The following is a 20,963-nucleotide window of genomic DNA, read 5'->3' as shown; positions in this document are numbered from 1 at the left end:
GATCGAGTATGGGCCAACAGAAGAGTTAACCTCCCCATGCTCTTAATAGCATCACATATTTTTCCCTGATGGTACAAAAGATGTCTGGCATTTGTTCTGTTGGTCAGATCTGTAGTTTCATGGCAATTGTGGGAGCGAAAATGTTTACCACAAATGCTTAGATCCAGAAAATTTGGAAACTTGGATTCTAGAGTCAGTTTTACATGACCCAACGTAGTCTGTTATTATGAGTAACCCTGGGAAATATGCTTTCTGCTCCTTAAGGGAAAACGTGGAATAAATGCAAAGTTTTATGTTAACAGAAGTTCTAGCATAATGTATGATAATATGTAAGGATGCACCAACAAATTAAACTGTTTCCTTTCCAGGAACCACAAGCCTTTGTGCCAGTGGTCATTTAACATTTCCTGGCAAGGGACAAAATGATACAGCATTCCCTTGATGTCAATCCAATTCTCTTCTGGTGGACGAATCCCTGAGAAGGCTGGCCTGTGATCTGTGCTAGCTGTGAATCTCCCATTCCCTTTGTAGCAGAGTCAGCCTCTACTCTTCATCCATAATTTAGCCCATTTTCCATCCCCAGTGTAACACACAGAACGAGCCAAAAGTGCATTTCCTTAAGCTTCCACAAAGGGCGATAAGAGTTCACTCTGCGCCATGAGATGAGTTCTAGAATGCTTGAGCCAAGATGGTACAGATCTACTTTGAGAGTTCAGAGGAATAACATCCACTTTATTAAGATCAAAGTTTGTGACATTTGATACTGCTTATGGTCCTCCGTGGAGGTTTTTTATTTGTTATGAGAGCACTATAACAGAAGCATTGATTCAGGACTTCTTGTTGTGATAACCCTAAACATTGTTAGAGAAAAGGCAGGCAAAGAGGTAGACAGTATTTTTGTTACCTTGGGTTGTTGTTGCTTTTGGAAGGGATGCATAAAAATGAAAAAGGCTCTTGAGTTCCACACAGATCTTAATGCATATGCAATTAGAAGAAAACAGAAAAACAATATGGCACGGATGATGCGTGTACACTGATGTGCAAGATTAATCTACATCTCAAGTATACAGTGGTACCTCGGGTTACAGATGCTTTAGGTTACAGACGCTTAAGGTTACAGACTCTGCTAACCCAGAAATAGTACCTCTGGTTAAGAACTTTGCTTCAGGATGAGAACAGAAATCGTGTGGTGGCGGCGGCGCAGCAGCAGTGGGAGGCCCCATTAGCTAAAGTGGTACCTTAGGTTAAGAACAATGTCAGGTTAAGAACAGACCTCCAGAACGAATTAAGTTCTTAACCCGAGGTACCACTGTACTGGGAAATGTCTCACAAGGCAGAGTCTGGGTCAACACTTTCCCTCAGTATGTATGTCATCACAGCCCCTGGCCCTATCATGCATAGAAGGATATGTCTTGTGACTCTCTCTTGATTATTTTAGCAGCCATATTGTGCGTACTTAAGATTTTTAACGAATCCCACATAAAAAGTAGCCATACAAAATTCAAGAGAGAGGTAAGTTTGAAAAGTGCTGATTTGTAATTCTCATATTACAGAATTATGGTTGTAAGACTGAGAGGGTTGGCATTATTTTGACTTGTTTTCATGTGTGCTAGATCTTTCCATTCTTTTGAAATCCTTCACGTAGGCCTTGCTGACATGTATATTTACCACCAAGTTCTTACACATCAGCAGCAACAAACCTAATGAAGGAACTGGGCATGTTTAGCCTAGTAAAGAGGAGGTATGAAAGCCATCTTCAGATATCTAAAGAGCTGTAACAAACAAGTCCATTTCTAGTAAACCAGGATTGATGTTTGGAATTCCCTTAAATTGTTGTTTTGTGTACATGGGCGATGCCAGGGTATTAATGCCGCAGATTATATAAACCAGCCTTTGCTAAAGTTGGTGCCCTCAGAAATTTTGGGCAGCAGCTTCTGTCAGCCCTAGCTAGGTGAGAGTTTCCACTTCTGCAAGTTTGCAGGTTTAATTTCATCCAGTACTTGGGGGGACAAACCAAGAAGTAATGGTTGTGGAAAGGATTTGGTGCACCGTGGCTAATTGTGCATGAAAAATTATCAGTGTCATGTAATGTCCAACCCTCTCAAGCATGATCAGAAAGTGTTTCCACATGGCACCAAGGGTGGGGAGTGGGTGAAACATCCTTCTGACTGTAGCCCTTTCTGCTACTCTGGGGGGCTCCTGGCTGCTGGGAGCTTTCCAGGGGGTGGAGGGATCTTCCACTAGAAGGGGGCCCCGAGCAGTTCTTGTGTGAATTGCTCTGGGATCCTGTCCAATGTGAGCGTTTGAGTTCAGGGGAAAGAGGGATGAGAAAAAAATTCTTAAAATAAGTATATGCTTCCCTAGCTCTGGAATCAATGCCTTGGGGATATGCAAAGTCCAAGAGTTAATGTGAGGTTTTATGGTTTAATATGTTTAGGGCTTTTCTGCTGCAGTTTTATAAATATGTATTTTGCTTGCTTTTGTTATGCGCCTCGTCACCTGTTTAGAGCTTGATGCATTCTCTCCTGCAAATATTTATTTATTTATCTGTCGTCCTTATCTGGGGTGGTTGACTTAAGCTAAAACTACAAATTACTGTGTACACGGAGCTAAAAACATGTCTGTACCCAAGAATTTGAACATGAGTTTGACTGCTTCCTCCTCCTCTCTGACTCCTTTCCCTTTTGTGTTATGTCTTGGGGCTCTTGTTTTGGCTAAAAATTGGGATAGAAATTATACAGGCAACCCCCAATTTGTGGGGGGGGGGGTTGCGCTCCTGGCCCCTGCACATGTCAGCAGAGTACACATAAACCCACTCTGCCCCGTTATGCCCCATTATGCCTCACCCCCGTTCCACCCCCATTCTGCCCTCTTCCAGGTCCAAAATGACCTGCGTGTCAGTGGTTAAAAATCAGTTGAACATGTGTGAAATGGTCACCAGCTGTATTTCAATGAATGACTCTTCTTCCTGCTTTGTTTTAGAGTAGGTTGGTTTCTCAGCATATGGTATTCTGTGCCCCAGTTTATGCCCTAGCCAAGGCACTGTTCTTCCATGCTTGAAGAAGTGGGGTCATTCCTGCCCTCCGACGACTAGGGTTTGCACTTAATTGCATGAAGAGCATTCCAGTGTGATTTCTCTGCCTTTTTTCATGCAAGTGGTTTGTTAGGTGTTGACATGAAGGGTGTGTGCCACCTGCATGGAGAAAAGGGGTGTGTGTCTGTCCCTCCTCCAAGAAAAGAAACCACCGCTAACAACTAATCATTTGTAGCAGTCCTGAGAAGAGGATGGTTACACCACTCCCCAACCAAGGCTGCAAATCAGGCTTGTCAGTTACATAGAGTATAAATATGTGCTGAACAACCACATGCCATTGATTATGAGAAAAGTGCACAAGATGGGAGAAGCTGTTAGAATTCCTACTCCATGATTGCAGTCATGGGATTGTTGTCTTTCACATGACGGTATATGTTTTGACTCCACAGAATGGGAAGTGACGGAAACAGGATGTTCAAAGCCCTATACGGCCTAGGACCCTCGTACCTACGGGACCGCCTCTCCTGGTATGCCCCACAGAGGAACTTACGGTCTTCAAATAAAAACATCTTAAAGGTCCCAGGCCACAGAGAGGTTAGGCTGGCCTCAACTAGAGCCAGGGCTTTTTCGGCTGCGGCTCCAACCTGGTGGAATGCTCTGTCACAAGAGACTAGGGCCCTGCAGGATTTGACATCTTTCCGCAGGGCCTGCAAGACAGAGCTGTTCCGCCAGGCCTTTGGTCAGGGTGCAGCCTGACTCCCTCCTTTGGCAATCTTTACAAAACTTTAGTTTATGGTTGCCATAAATTTTGATTTTAATTAATTTTTATAATGTTTTTATAATGTTGCACTATTTCAGTGTTGTTAGCCGCCCTGAGCCTGGTTTCGGCTGGGGAGGGCGGGATATAAATAAAATTTATTATTATTATTATTATTATTATTATTATTATTATTATTATTATTAGTTTGTGTTACTGTGTTCCGTGAAGTGGGACTATTGTCCTTTGTTATTTTTCTCTTTGCTGTCTGATGTTAGAGAGAGAGGGAGCCATGTTGCAGTGCTCCGTGTGTGTTTATATGAAAATAAACTAGATTAGTCAAAATGCTGAGTTGCTGAGTTCTGTTACGCATGATGCGCAGACTCTGCAGATCCCTAAGTGTGCCGGTGTCAGTTGGCATCGGTCGCTGTGATGTTCGGGCTGAAGAAAGCTTTTGAAGCTCCCGAACGATTGACCAGGAGGGAGAGAACATGCCAGTTGGGCATGTGTCTCTGCCAGGGTCCTACTCGAGTGTAGGCTGAGCTCCTAACAGAAGCGCCATTTGAGTCCAATTTATGGATGACATGATTCATTCATATTCAGAAGAGAGGTGGAACCAGAAGTCAGGGCAAAGCTTTTCTTACAACTATAAATGCTGAACTGTGTTGTGTTTTCATGAATTAAGGGCTCTGGCCCAGATTTGGTGTTGCTGAGGAAGATTGCTTCTGTGTGTCTAAAAATACAACACATACGAGGAGGCTATTTGCACATGAATATGTGAATCGGCCCCAAGTTACTAAGCAAATGTGAACGCAGGCAGTGCAACTTGCAGCATGTTGGGCTGCTGTATGGAAAGAAATGTCAAGCAGCGTAGCATATCTGAAATATGCCGCATATTTGATATCCAAGGAGCGCAACGGAATGAGACAGATATGCACATTGTAAAACAATCATTTTTAAAATACATTTGCTCGTGATATAGAATAAGCAGATGGTAGGTTAAAACTGAAATCTATTTTTGTGATGGTGTCACTTGCTCTGTCACCAAGGTGCAGATCAGCTTATTTCTTGTAGAGCTGCTAGCTTGCGGCTTTCAGCTTTCACAAAGGGCACTATATGAGCCTCTGAGGGTCTGTGGATGGTGGTTTAGAGGGTACTTGTGCAAAGGTTTCTGTTTTTAAAAAAGTAACAGCTTTTTCTGAGCAAACTGGATGTCTTTTCCATTCCGCTATACCTTTAAAAACAAACAAGCCAATGCTTATTATTCTAATAATCCTATGCAAACTGCGAGATCTGCCTGAAAAGCAGCATATAGATACTGTAAATAAATAAATATGCACATCTTTACATTTGCCCAAATATCTCAAATATATAGTTGGGTCAAAAATTGAAACATTCCAACAATACTTTACTGATTGACTGTGTGATTGGTTGATTTAGCATAGTCTGGTCTAAAGTGCCTTGCCTAGAAACCAGTGTGAAACATTGTCCACATTTGTTTGAAAATACTTTCCAGTTGACCTCTTTAGAATTAGCCTTGCTGCAACTATATTCCGTCGCTGAAGAATCTGGGTTAAGCTTCAAAAGAATATCAAGCGGTTGTTGTTGTGAATTAGCTGGACCCATCCTGTAATTACTTCCTGTTCATGACCCCCCAGGGACCAGTACAGGACTGATGTAAGACTGGCTGTGTACCTTCACTGTCATATTCAAGGGTTGTATTCAGGGTTAAATGCAAATCTCAGGGTTTTTGGCATGAGCCCCACTTTGGGTGAAAGATTCCTGCTTTGCAGGTGGTTGGACTGCTAGAGGATCCTCATTGTCCTTTCTAACTCTAGAGTTCTGTGATTCTGTGAACCCCATGTGCATAGTGCTCAGATAGACTACTTTTGAAAATGTGCTTAATTCTTACATGCTGAAAAGAAAGCAATACATAGAACACATTATTTTAATAACTGCCAGTCTACTGCATGCTCTTGTGCCCATTTTGCATCCTTGTTCGGACCAGGTGGTATTCAGGGCAAGATGCTCCGATTGGCTGGTGTCAATGGGCTACTGAGCAAAACTTCTACATCATGGTTAGTATGTAATTAGGAAAAGTGGACTGGAAGTTTAGGCTTTGCTTTGTCAATCTAGTATCAACCTGGGGGGAAGTGGACATTTAGAAAATATCACATTCCAATGAAATCCAGGTGAATACACATAAATCAAAGAATTGCAGTTTGAATTGAGTTATCTCTTCCCTTTAGTAAATGTCAAGTCAAATGATAAAACTTGGAAGTTAAAAAGTTATAGGGCAGAAATTTTTATCCAAAGGAGGTAAGATTACTCCTAGAGTCCTAAATTTGTTCCCTGGCTTCACAAGAGTTAAAGAGAAATATTTTATTGCAATCAAGTACCAAATCCAGGCTCTAAAAGTTTTTTAAGAAGACATAGAGAGGCTTTTGATCTTAGAAATAATTACTTTTTCTCTGATGAAAAGGTGCACTTGAAAACAAAGCCTTACCCTAATATATTCTTAACTAAGCCATTCAAAAAGACACAGATAGGCTCAGCCAAGTCTAGGGAGGGAGAAAACACCATCAAAAAGACAAGCAGATATGTTGAAAGAATTCTTACAATGTTTCTCATGGGCCTCCGTGTCTCTGTTTCTGTTTCCATCTTTTCTTATGCTACTAAAAATAACCGTTTTTACTGAAAAGGATTAGGATCAGATGTCACTTGTGGGAGTGCAAGAAAGACTCTGTGATGACATGGAATTCTGAAGATATCTCAGGGGAATAATGATGTTCTGACAGTCATCTTGGCCATCTGTCAGTATAAAGAATGAAGTATAAAGAAAGAACTTATCAAGAGTTAAACCCAAGCAAGGCTGGTGTGTAGTCAATCACACTGGGAGGTGGACTTTCCCAAGAAAAGCAGCGGCATAGGCCGCCGCTATAGGAGATCCAAATTTTACCTTGGTCCCTCCTGGCCTATCTTTATGGGCTTGTGGCTGATGGACCGGGACTCTGCTGGCTTGCCTATGCAGCAGAGGTTAGCTTAAATCTCCCATGTGTCTGCTGAAGCCAAAGGATACACTTCTCTATGACTGCATTGGATTGCTACCCTGAACCATTGTTTAGTGCAATGTGAACGAGCCTGGCAAGCACCCAATCCCACACACTCTTCCCTCCTATTTCTGCATGGCTAAGAGAAGGAATTCTACAGCTTTAGTGTCTGAGCTGCAGTTCTCCATATCATCCAAACCAGGAATTAACATAAGAAGAACCCTGCTGAACCAGAATGCAAGAATCATCTAGTCCAGCTTCCTGTTCTCACAGTGGTCAACTAGCAGAAGCAGGACATGAGTGCAACAGGACTCTCTCATGCCAGCTTCATAGCCCACCATTTGAAGTTGGCTAGTTTGAAATGAGCCACAGTTAGGGCTAACCACGGTTTGTCGCACCAGATGACACAACAAACTGCAATTAAGGAAAAACTAAAGGTTCCTAGCACCTCCAGGTTGGACAGGGAAAGGAAAGACGGGAGCACATGATCCCAGTACGAAGCGAGGCTCGTTCACATCACATTAAACTGTGGTTTAGCATGACATCCATATGTACCCTGTGTGTTTGGAGACAAATGAAATTTGCTTTCACTAAGTGTGAGAGAAGCTGAAACCTTTCCCCATCCTTACTTGGTTTAGACACTGATTATTAAATCATGGATTGAAAACACCATGAATAGGCTCTTATGCACAAACACTCATTCTCAGCTTTATTCCTGGGCTAAAGCGTAAAACACTAAGAAAATAAAAATTCCATAAAGTCAGCCAACATGATAAAGATAAACAATGTGTCAGTTCCTCTGTCCACAACATGACAAATAGTAATAGTTAAGCAATAAAACAACAACCAGACTCTTATAAAGGCAAGCTTGACTGTGGACAATGTTGCCAGTGGAGCACATCAAATTTCCTGCCTAGTCCCATATCCATTTTAATGGCTGTTGCTAGAGGATGGCTTCATTATCAAGGAAAAGTGGTGGGAAGAAATAGTATACACCTCTTAAACAGGTTGGCATTGTTTGGGTTAAATGCCATGGTAGCTTTGGTGAACTTCTTTGATGACGTATATCCTTAAAAATAACGTGGCGTGCAATTCCTCTGCCATAATGAGATTTAAGGTAAAAATAAAAATTCACCAGCCTCCAAGGTTTGTAGTGGACTTTCAACTCTGCACACTCTCCTCGTTGCATTTTTCCTTTGCAATGTTAACTGGTCAAGCTGTATTCAAAAGGCAGCAGCAGTGTGCTAGATCTCTGGTGCCACCTGTCAGAGCTAAGTGGCTTTGCCACTTGAGTTCTGAATATCCTGGTTGCAATTATAAATGCTTCTGCAGAATATTGTGTTAGTGTATTCTCACATTATTTCTGCAAAATACACCCCATGCAAGCAAGCATCACAAGGCTATAACTGCCACTGGGGCCTTGATATGCCCTCCCAAGAGCACAGGGTTGCCTTTCAAATAGAGCTGAAGCCATGTGCATTGGGCTCCTGTACAGTACAGCCAGTGGTTTCTGTGCAAATAACAAGGGTATAAATACCATTAGTTTCCTAGCATCAAGCCAATGCTAAGCTGTGTATTTTGGGGAGGCTGGTGCACCTTTCACTGTGATGCTAGTGGCTGTGGTCATAATCCCACATGCTGAATAAGTGGAGATGAGGAAGGTATGGAGCAGCTTCTCATGAAGCTCCATTTTACCTCCCCACCTTATTTCACACCTAGCCGTGCTCCTGGCCAAGTCTGAGGATGGTCTGGCTGCTCTAATGCAGTCTTCCCTCTGGGCATCATCTGGTTGGGCATCTGGTTGGGCGCTGTGAGAACAGAATGTTGGACCAGATGGACCATTGGCCTGATCCAACAGGCTCCTTTTATGTTCTTCTCACTATAACTCCCATCAGTCCATGCAGATCCAAAGCTTTGCAGCTCCCCATAGTGCAGTGATGGCCAAACTTGGCCCTCCAGCTGATTTGGGACTACAACTCCCATCATCCCTAGCTAACAGGACAGTGGTCAGGGATGATGGGAATTGTACTCCCAAAACAGCTGGAGGGCCAAGTTTGGCCATCACTGCCATAGTGGCTTTGTACTCAGGTCCTTTAGTGGCATCAGCCTAGAACTGCTAGCACAGTAAAAATCAAGTAAAAAGTGGAAGGAGGCCACCTTCTGCCCTAACAAGCAGAAGCTGGCAGGTCTTCAGATGCAGTGGTGAATCTGTCACTCGGTGCCTTGTAAGATATGTCAATTGATTAAGCCCCTTTTGCTAGGTGGGAGTTAGAAGCTTTCCTGATACAGACTGAGCTGAGATGTGGATGGGGAACTTCCAGAATATAGCACATGTTCTTAATTACTAGGCCTGTGGTACTTAGGGATGGGGGAGAAATTTTTGTTCAGTTCGCATTTAAAGGCAAACTTACAAAAATTGCATTCTGCAAAACGATATGCAAACCAAAACACGGTCAGCTTTTGTTTCCAGTTATCCAGCCAAGTAATGTGCTTAAAAAATGTATGCGCTGCAGTAAAGTGTGCCTTAAAATGCATACGTTAATGAATATTATATTTAAAAAATGAATTACATTGTTGTCCAAAAAAATATATATTGGGCAAAACTGCATACAAACACATGTATATTATAAGAGGTTCACACTTAAAAGGCTACGGCTTTTAAAAATTTAAAAATATGTATCACAAACTGATGCTCAAAGTAGTAGACTACTTGAAAATTAATGGTGGTCTCGGCAGACCACTAAATACGTTTTGTGTGCATTCTACAAATGAATGCACATACTAAACTAATATAATAAGCATAGTCTTTCCTTTCTATTGTGATGAATGAGTCTGTATTTGTAAGCAAAGTTCTTTGAAGTTTCTCTCTTACACTGAAATGGAGGAGAACACAGACCACTAGTTTGAGAACAGGCTACAAAGTCATTTCAAATGTTTCTTGTTTCCTGTGGTGGTTCTGGCTGCTGCAAAGTATGGGCTTGGTTGTTTTTTTTATAAAAAAGATACATTCAAAATGCATTGCCATTGTTATTGTGGTTAATGTTTTCTGGAGCTGAGTAAACAGCCTGAGGGCAGCTATGTTCAGCCTCTAGCAGAATTTCATCTTGCACATGAACATTGTGGCTATATATTAACCACATAATTGACCAACCGCAGTATTTCTCCAGCGATGCAGTCACCCCTGTCTGCCTGTTTACTTGGAAAATAACAACATACGAAATGCAATTTCATCAAATGATAGCAAATTTCTGATGCCATGGACATTTTTTCCCCTTTGGTACCCATCTCCAACGAAAGCTCATTGTGCCTTTTGAGTTCCAGTTTGTGCAGTTCAGTGAAGCCACAAAGCTTTTGGTCCTACAAAAGTATGGAGGACGAAAATCTGGTGAAAGAAGGAACATCTGTTTTTGTCAGTCCAAGCTGCCTTCTGAAAAGAATAATAATAATTCTTCTCCCTCTCAGACTTGATGGCCCTGCTGCCGGCAACCCTCTCAACACATTAGTTCCAGTCATCTGAAAGGTCGGAAGCATTGACCTTAGACTAGAGATGCTCTTTACAGTAATGACTCTGTTTGATCCCCTAGTGCAGTGGTTCTCAACCTGTGGGTTCCCCAGATGTTGTTGGACTACAACTCCCATCATCCCTGAGCTCTGGCCTTGCTAGCTTGGGGTGATGGGAGTTGTAGTTCAACAACATCTGGGGACCCACAGGTTGAGAAAGGCTGCCCTAGTGTCTGTTGAGACCATGCACTCAGCTACACATGTGTAAATAGAAATTTGTAAATGTGTTGTAAAGTACAGTATACAAATGTGACACTAGATGGTGACAGTGAGCTATGCAAAATTCAATGTATTTTTCAAAACGTTATTTTAAAAAGCATTTTCACAGCGTTTTTAACATGTGTGTATATTCCACACAACAGCAAGGCTTTGATCCAAATCCTGCCGCCTGCCCTTGGGTGCTAAGGTCGGGAAGTGTTTGAAAGGAGCATTTTGTGGAAAAGCCACTTGTGATGCAACTCTAGCATTTCCTTCCAGGACTCAGGGCACACAAATCTACATAACATTTGCATATGCTAATTTATAGGTGTAGGTGCCTCTGGGAATCTCTGGGACACCAACTGGATAGAGCAGGAAGTAGCATCACCGAGGATACAATGTGATGTTGATCCTATTAGACTGCCCTCCACTCATCTGGGAGAAAGTCCCATAGAATTTAATGGGATTTGCTTTTGAGCAGACATGGTTAGGCATGCCATGTTAGCTGCAGAGCCAATTTCCTGCTACCACATTTGGAGTTTTCCTCCTGCTTGGTCCATGCAATAATAGGTCCATGCCATAAACCTCTGGGGGTTTTGTGTATGATTATAATGGAGAAGAAAAGATGCTTATGAGATGATTATCAATGTCTTAGGTCTGCTTAACACATTCATATACAAAACTGCATTTCTGTGCACTTGATTATTGGCATCTGAACAGGTGTGTCAACTCCATTGAAAACCATTGAGTTTTAGGTGGTTGTGCATTCTCCGAGGTTTGTATCTGCGGTGGTCCATTCACACCTTGTTGATGTTCAGTTATCTAGTGATATCCAGCTCTTGTAAGGACTTTCACACAAACAGGAGTTTAGCGAAAGATATATGTGTTTCTAAAAATTAAAGCCGTTTGAATGAATTACGCTTGCCTGCAGATCCTATCCCTGGCAAGGATAGAGGGGGAGGGGGGATTTCATTCTGCATATGTTCAAAGGCACTCTTGTCTTTATTACTCCAATGGATTGTGTCCCTACTTATCATAAATCCATAGGCCCTGGTTTGTTTTTTTATAAGGGACAAATTAAGCCCATGTCCATAACTGAATAGTGAAAGCCTACTCCAAAAAACCTAATTGGCAGTACTCAGATTCAACTAACAACTACATAAACCTGCATAAATGGTCAAAATCTCCCCAGTAATATAATTCTTTGCACTTTAGAATTAGTGGGTGGCATGCAACTAAGTTTTATTTGGTGTAGAGTGGATCCCTTGAAATTAATGAACATGACTAAGTTACCGTATTTTTTGCACCATAACACTCACTTTTTTCCTCCTAGAAAGTAAGGGGAAATGTCTGTGCGTGTTATGGAGCGAATGCCTGCGGGTGGCGGGGGGGGGATCTGCTGCAGTCTTGAGCAGAGGATCCATGGTTCCCCTTCCTTCCCTCCTCCGTGGTTACAAAGCATGGATCCACATGGATCCTCAGGATTTTTGCATTGGGCTACTCCAAACTCACTGTCAGATCACATGTCTGTGGCCACAGCATGAACCACAAAAATCATATATCCACTATTTCGTTTAGAATATTTTTTTTCTTGTTTTCCTCCTCTAAAAACTATGTGCGTGTTATGGTCTGGTGCGTGTTATAGAGCGAAAAATACGGGTAGGTTCAGAATCTTTTTCAAACTGTTGGGAAAACTTGCTTCCTTTAGTGCTATGTATGTGTGTGTGTGTGTGTGTGTTTTAAAGGCTAAGCACAGTAGTATTTAAGTGTATTTTTCCTCTCCTTCAGGCAGTGTGAATAAAGTGAGAGACAAAAAGCTATAAACTGTGAACCACAGTTTGAGGGGGCTGATACGGGATGGTTGCTGGCGGGATCGTATACATGTCACTTCTGTATCCGCAGAATTGCATCCAAGAGATTTCCGTTTGTCTCCGTGTCCCTCCAAACTAACCTGGGCTGTGGATTTATGGTCAAGCCATGCGAGGTTCATACAGGGGCAGATGCAAAGGTTCATTGTTCATGATGTTTCATAGCTGCCAGTATTTACAGCCAGTAGTGGCTACAGGTTGCCTTATCCTCCTATCAATTTGTCCGATCCCCCTTGGGTGATGATTTCTTGTTTGAGGTAGATTTCTCACTTGAAGGAAGAAAGGCTTGCCACTGTGCCAGCTAAGGGATCCACCCCCCCCAAAAAAAAAGATAAGAGGAAAAAGAAAAGGAGAAGCCAGGTTTTTCTTTCCTATATGCCTGCATGCAGAAGGTCTGTGGATGGGTGTGAGGTGTAAGGAAGGTCTCGGAGAGCAATAGCGCTTCAAGGAATTCTGAGAGGTCCCCACTCTTTTACACACTCACACTTTCACTGCTGCACAGGAGAAGTATCTTCCTTTTATGTTTGTTTTCAGTACACACGCATTGCCTGAAAAACAGGTTCCCAAAGACAGAGCAAGAGAGAAAAATTGCATATTTTTAACATTTCTAATCTGCCGCCTTAATTCCAGGCAGCGGCAGCAGTAGCAGCCTTCTGCTAATGGCAGCAGAAATCACCAGGAGAGAGAAGGAAGGAGGGAGCCTAGAAAGTCATCTCTTTTGGAAAGATGTGTCTGGTGGGCTGCAGGTATGGCTTTGTATGAGTTAGAATACAGAGTGAGGTTGCCATATTTGACAGGGTTTCTGGGATTTTAATAAGGGGCAAAGGGAAAACTTTACATGATTCGTCTCCTTGCCCCTTGCTGCTCGAGTGTTTCACTGTGTTATGTAGGTCTCCACTTACCCAAGAACTAAGAAATTCTGAGATGGAGAGGCGGAACTATTTACAGGAGCAGTTTCTTTTAACATTTTTATAGCATCTCTTCATTTATTTGTTAATTATTATTTACTTATTAAATTTCTACTCAGTAATTTAAAAATCCACAAGTTGAGCAAGCACCAAAACAGATAATGCCAGCTTTTAAAGTATCAGAAAGCTTTCCTTCACAAAGCACAGCATATCCTTGGAACTGCCTGGCCAACTGCAAGTCCTCTGATGTCCACCTTCTTTGCTGGCTACATTCAGTTGCAGACTTTTTCTTCATTTTTTTTTTTTAAATAATTTTTATTAAGGTTTTCCAATTTAAAACAAATTAAATCCAATTTATAATCTTTTTCCAATAACCAGGACTTCCCCTCCCTCCCCCTCTTGTCTTCCAGTTTAACAAATCAATTCAACAAATTCTTATCCCCAAATTACACTTATCGTCAATAACCCAATTTTTTGAAAATTCCCATCCCCTAAGATCGACCTAATTCCCTTCCACGAGTTCCCCCCCTTCAAGAATAATGCAGATAAAAATAAACAAGATAAAAAATAGTTTTGCACCCTTTGGATTCCAGATTTCCCTCCCCCCTTTCCCGGTTGTGTTCCCAATATCCCTCGACATCTGATATCTTCCTGGGGTTCCCACATCTCACTAAACCCAGACCTCTCTAGTCCTTTACCAGTCATTTTTAAATTCGAGTGTCCAATCATAGAAGGAGTCTATCTCAAAAAGGGGCCCATTTCTTCTATCCAGATTTTTATATCCAGGAGCAAAAACTCCAGTTTTATTTCTGTAAGCTTGTCAAATCTGAATGTCCCAAATGTTCCCACTTCCAGTTCTGTCCAGATCTTGTTATTTCATTATTCTTATTAATCACACTCCTCCTTTTTATTTTTTGCTTTTTCCCTGCTCTTCTGCCGAAATGTTCTATTTCCAAAAGTTTCTAGTTTCTCTGCAGAGGCTTGTTATTCAGGAGCAAAACATTGCGTCATGTCCCTTTCATTTACATCCATTGTTTTCTGTAGTGTGTAGACCTCTGTAGACAAAATAATGTTCCATTTCTGCAGTTTCCCAGGAGATAAAAAGTTCTGTTCAACTGTTCAAATTTCCAGTCAAAAACACTTGCAATATCCCTCAGCTCCTCTAGATGGATTTCAGTAACTGAGTTCCCTTCCAGATCACATCCACCAATCCAAATAGCTTGTTGATCCTTATTTGAAACATTTTATATCCAATTTATAACCAATGTAACCGGCAAAGTCCTCATAACAAAGTCTCTGTTTTGTTCTTCCGTTTTGACAGCTCTTTGACAGCTGTCAAAACCTCCGTTTCTCTTCCCCAGGCATTTTCACCAGTCGCTCCCGGGGTTCCGGGGGGGGGTTGCTTTTTAGTTCAAATTCCACTTTTCTCCTCCAGCTCAATCTTATATTTTTCCCTCGCGAAGTCACTAATTCATCAAGATAAGGTCACTCTCGATCTTAGTTGTTAAGTCCTTTGTTTTGGCTCTTCTACAATTGGGGGGGGATGACTTCCTTTTTATACCCGCCCCCCCCGCTCGCTCCGGATTTTAAAAATTTATCCCTCTTTTTAATCCATATTCCAATTACTCATGGGTTGTTCTTTTGGATCCAAATTTTCAATGGAAGAAGCCAGCGCTCTCCACCGAATGGCATGCGGCTTCGCTCGGCAGGGGAAGCGGCGGACTCAAAGCACCACCCCCCCCAGGCGCCCGCTCTCCAGCCTTTAAAAAGGCTCTTTCGCGGGCCAGGGGGGGCTCAAAGGTGCCAGCCGAGTCACCATGTCCATGGGGCTCCGTGCCCATGGTTTTTGCGGGTCCCCGCATCGCCGGCGCGGTAGAACCGAGCCCCTGCCGAGCCGGCTCCCTCCGGAGCACGGAGGGAGCCCGCCATTCGGCGATGGCGCCAACCCGGAAGTCTGCAGACTTTTTCTTCAGGGCATGATAAATGACGTCAGCAGCTAGGGACCAGTCATTAAAAGCCATTGAGCAGGAATATTCCAACCAAGAGTACCCAGTGAGAAAAAATAAAATAAAATCTGAAGGTGTTAGCAAAACAAAAGCTTCAAGTAGTTCTCTTTTTATGTGGAACTGCACAGCTCTGTTAAGGGTACCACCATGCACATAATTAGGCCATTCATATTCTATTGAAGTCACTGTCAAGGAGCTCTGCCCATGACTTTGTTTGCACACAATACTAGACCAAACCAAACCATGGTTTAGCACAAGCAAGTAAAAGTGCAAGCTCCCAGAGAGGAGCTCACAGCTGTTTTGCTCTCTGTTTTACTGCTGTACTGCAGCAAGCTAAGCCAAAATTTGGTTTACTGTGTTGTCTGAACACAGGCTCATGTTGGTGGGGCGTTTTATCCCAAAGCATTGGAAGCAGACCAGGTTTGGGTGAGGGCTGATTTCAAGGAACGGTTCTCGTTCATGTGTCCCCACGTCTCCTGATTTAGGAAGGGGAGCTGTCCAGTTCTGTATTGAGACAAAGAGGCTCATGGGTTTTCAGAACAGGGTGGAATGGAAACATGTTGTATTTGTTTGTTTGCTTGGTTTAAAAAAAATAATGGCAAAAATAGGCATCGCTAGGAAATGGCCGGAAGGATTTTCTTAATCAGAGGTCGCTATTGTTTGCCTTGTTTGCTCTGTGGCTAAGCATTGCATTAAAGATTACAGAGTTAAAGTGTCACCTCTGTCATTGGGCAGCTAGAAACTGAAAGCTAACTCGGTCACTGAGAAGAAGGCAGGCATAATCGGATGGAGGGGGATTAACTGCTCTGTCTGTTACAGCACACAATGAAGTTAGTATCTCCAGAGGAATAAGAGCCAGATGACTTAGAAGTGTGTGTGTGTGTTATTTTGCTCTTGCTTTCTGTACTGCAGTGTTCTTCAGACGTATCTTGCCCCTGTTGCTTACCAGCATGCAACTACTGCTACAATTACAAAAATAAAAAAAAAGCCAACTCTCGCTCCTCAACTGTGCAAAATGCATTTCAGGCTAGCTTTTCTTACTGACGTATTGCACATGTGGAAATTGGGTCTGCCTGCCGAGTGTGGCACACAAGATTTGGTGGAGTCCCTCATTTAAGGCCTCTGCCAGGCCCGAGCTGGAAGCATGTGTGATGCCTCTGTACCTCCCTATGGCTTAAAAGCAGGAGGCCTACCAGCATAGGTTTCTCAGTGCTTGGGGTGCATGTATGCATGCTAGGACCCTGGTATAGACTGAGCTATCTCATTTCTGAGCCTCTGAACGCATGAAACTCCCTGCAAATTTATGTTGTGTACTATACATAGTTGCTTAAACAGGACAAAACCAAAAGATGGCAATCACTGAATTTGCACTAGTGTCTTAGACAAAACATCACAAGTGCATTTTGAATAATAAAGCCATTGGTTGTAGCCTAGTCTGTCCCCATAAGTCAGGGCCGTCAATGTTTTGGACTGCAAGTCCCATCAGCATCAACTGGTATGGCTTGTGGTCAGAGATTATAGGAGTTGGAGTCCTGACAACTACATTGGCTCTCCTTGCAAATTAGACATCTTTACTTAATTGATCATGTCAAACAAGACTGGGAGTTCAGTTTTCAGAATTTCCTTTCTGTCTGAAAGCTTAGGAGAAAGAACCTGTTTTAAATGTACCAGTAAGTGATGGGAGTGGGAGGTTAAATTCCAGAGCTATGAATTTATTGACTTTAAACACTGCACTTTCAGTCCCACATTGAGTTAGCAAGGCATGCTGAAGTCAGTTGAAATCCAAGAGTTTAAAGACACTTAATTCACTACTGGATTGTGTACTTATTTAAATGTTGGAGAAGAGCCACATGGCAGTAATTTTGAGTCCAGGATTGATCTACCTGTTCAGCCTACTATTTGTTGGCATGCTAGCAAATATGGGATTGGTGTGTTAGTATGCATAGTTTTCTGTGTTTACAATGGGGATGGAGGACCTGAACCCCCCCCCCCCATGTTGTTGGACTCCATAAACCTCAAGGTGTGCTCACCTTGGGGCATTAACAGGGCAGGATGTCTTTATGCAGATGTTCATCTCTTGGCTAGAGATGAATTAGGAACTGCTTAAGGACTCCCATCTGTCTTAAGCTAGTTTGAGAAACAATGCCTTGAACGGTAATATAGCTTGTAACAAGCTACAGGAGACACGTGGTTTTGGGATAACATTGTGTGAATACTGATTAAAAGCCCAGCACTGGAAACACTGTGAATGTATAGTAAATAGGAATGTGAACGCAGCCTCAGTCAGCATGGTCCATGGTCAGAGATGATGGGAACTGGAATCCAACATTTTAAGGATCACAGGTTCCCAGTCCATGATTTACAACAATCAAAGTGTTGACTGGACTATTGGGGGACTTGTGAGGGTAGAGGAGATATGTGTGTGATCATTTTCCCAATGACTTTAAGGAGATCAGATACCCCGATGCTTTAGATTTTAGAGAAACTCACAAATATAGTTGGTAATCTCCTTCTCCTTCTCCCTTCTCCTACCTGTACCAGGGATTTGATGTAGTTCCCCATTCCTTCCCCATGTACCCCCACAATTCACTTGGGGGGTGTTGGAAGACACACGCCCCCAGAACATTATATGGGGGGAGGGTGATTGTTCCATCTGGCAAGATGATATACTTGTGCAGACAGAACATTTGTAATAGTGCGATATGGAATTCCATCCTATGTTGATAGATGCAGCAGGCATCCAAAAGGATTTCGGGGAAACTGCTTTAATGTTTGCACCTTTAACATTTAACAAAGCCACACACACTATGTAAATCTCCACGTATGTGTACATGAACAGAATCGTTCTAAACCGAGAAATTACACGCAAATTAGCACAATAATAAATAGGGTCTCCAATGCCTTCCCATTAACAGCTAACCTTTAATCAGCAAACAGGAAGCCAATTTCAAACTTGAAACATGAGCAAAGGTCACAAGTTAAAGGTCACATCCCATAAACGTGGAGCTAATAGACCAGGTACAGCTGAAGGTTGCGGTTAGAAGCAGCTGTCTCTGAGCTACAAGGCTAACTCAAGAGATCAAAGGCAGCTGTTTCACAGCTGGTTGTTTCATGAGCGTCCTGAGGTAATCAAGATATAAGTTATAAGGTCTAAAATCTTCATTGCTCCCATCTTGAGGAATGTTAGAGTTTCCTACAGGTAACAGTGTGTGTAGCATGAAGCAGGGAAAGAAGATATTAACTATGTCAGTTCAAATTAATTTACGGAAGTCATGCATATCGTTAAGGTACTTGTCTTAGGGCAAAACCACAAGGAGATTCTGCCAGGAGATCCATGACCAAAAAAGTGCTACTTCTTTTCTTTTCTTTTTAAAGAAAACTCAATGGGGAACTTGATCAGGGCAATAGCATGAGGACCCTTTCCCTCCCCATCTCCCAAGGAAATAGCCCGTGGAAGCAGGGAAAAGAAACAGATCAGTAAAATGACCTGAGGGAGAAATTACACCCCCACCTGCTTCACTTATCTATCATCTATCTATCTATCCATTTATTTATTTTTTATTCATTTATTTATTTATTTTATATATATATCACTTAACTAATTGCCCCTTAAGGGTATTCGAGTAATAAAATGCAGAATTTTTTTTAAAAAAAAATGATTAAAATGAGATTTCTGTCAAAATGCTCGCTGGAATTTTTTTTAAAAGGTTTTGGGCAGGTGCCAGAAGTTCAACAGGGAAGGGGACCTGTCTGACCTCAACTGGAAGGAAGGGTTGGGCCTACAATACTGACTGCACAGCTCCTGGTGGATAAGGGCCATAAATCTGAGTAAAACCAGCCCTGGGGCTAGTGGCAGTCAGCCGGGCTTATCTGATCTCCAGCTGCTGGAGGCACTGCTAGGAGCAGGTGAAGCAGTGACAAGGTTGGCAAAGGAGCAGTTTCCAGTGTTTCCACCTTTGCAGCCACCTTGCTCCTCTTCTTCCCAGTAAGCTGCAGTGACGCATAAGATGCTCTGCCAACCGCTACTGCCTGTGGCTATGCTACATTCAGTTAAAATTTGGCCTCAAGCCTTCCAGTTATGGGGAATGAAAAAAAGAAGCCCAAAATAAACTGACTGGAGACTAGCTACATTTGATTTAATATAGAATTCCTGAAATGTTTATTGGTGTTTTTATATAAGTATTCAGTGCCATATTGCCATGTCACACCAGAGAAGATGCGCAAATGCTTTTATTTATTTATTAGTTTGTTTTCAAAGAGTGCAAGCATTTCTTTTATGGTTTTTGCTTTATTTTTGCACTGGGGGTGGGATTGTTTTATGTTGTCACAATCTGCAATATCCCCGCATTGCTGGAGTCTATTAAGATGACACCGTGGTCAGATCTGCTCGAACTGTTATGATAAATCCTTGGAGAAGGCTCGTGGGGGGAAGAAAGGGAAGCAAGAAAAGAAAATGAGCAAAGCAAGAGCTGTTAAGAGTGAGGATGTTTTCAAAAAGTAGGTCAGAGTTTAACTTTCTTTTAAAACAAAGAGGTCATATTCATGGGACAGTCTCTATCGCCCACCCTCTTCCCCTGGGGTTGAGAAGTGTAACCATCACTTTTGAGATCGTCGCTTAATGTTTGTTGGTGTGAGGCTTTAAAACTGGACCAGCTTTAACTTGAGTTTGTTGGCCTTCATAACCAAGCAAAGAAGACAACTTCACATCTTCTCAAGGAACTTGTTCCATTGCCTACTTATTGGAGCTATAATGTTCACTCAGTTTATTAGCCCAACATGATTTTCTTAACCAGGTGACAATCCTACCAGTTACTATTTCAGTTAGGGAAAATGCCTAATATAGTCAACTTAAAGCTTGCCACCACGGAGTGTCTTACCCATACAGGCACATTCTACCTATTTTAATAGGAAAGTTGCATGCAAAGATGGAGATTTGCATTGTAAAGCGGTTTACAATACTTCGTGCTATGGCTTTGAAACAAAAATTGCATTTGGTTCTAGTGTTTCCTAGGAGAGTTTAACCAACCTGTGCTTCCCCCTGTCTTTTTCCAGTTGGCTGAATATTTATCATTTTGTAAATCAGAAGTTTAGTATGGACCAAAGGAATAGAGTCCTAGGAGGCTGCTCAGAGGCATCATAAGTAGTCTGCTTTTCGAGTCATCCTGACTTTGAAAAAGAAACATTAAGGTATCATTTACTCCATTGACCTGACTTTCCATAGAGAGAACAGTTAATGAAAGACCCTATTGTGTGTTCATACAGTTAAGTACAGACTACTAGAAAGATTTTATGGACATAGCCATAAAAAGAGCCTGTAGGCCAAAACCGATCTTACAAGCACCTGCTCCATTGCAATGCCTTTTGAAAACTATCATTTTTTAAAGTCCTTATCTGTACCCAAGCTACCCCCTGTAATGATGCACTGTATTCCATGCATGTCTATATGTGGGAAGCTATTCAGAATTCCCAAGTTATTAGCTGCATTGATATTTGAAATATAGACTTGGATTGCTGTGCTTATTTCACAAAATGAGATAGAAAAGTCAGTATAAGTTTGGATGACTGAAGAGCCAATATAACA

General features: G+C 42.1%; 1 protein-coding gene across 2 annotated transcripts in view; it reads left to right on the top strand.

Annotated features, from left to right (window-relative positions):
• NHS (NHS actin remodeling regulator) overlaps positions 1–20,963 on the top strand; it is a 240,124-nt gene that overhangs the window by 138,477 nt on the left and 80,684 nt on the right. The window lies entirely within an intron of this gene.

The sequence above is a fragment of the Podarcis erhardii genome (genome assembly GCF_964252035.2).
Source record: "Podarcis erhardii genome assembly, chromosome: 4".
Classification (NCBI taxonomy): Eukaryota; Metazoa; Chordata; class Lepidosauria; order Squamata; family Lacertidae; genus Podarcis; species Podarcis erhardii.
This window is presented reverse-complemented; position numbering and strand designations above follow the sequence as displayed.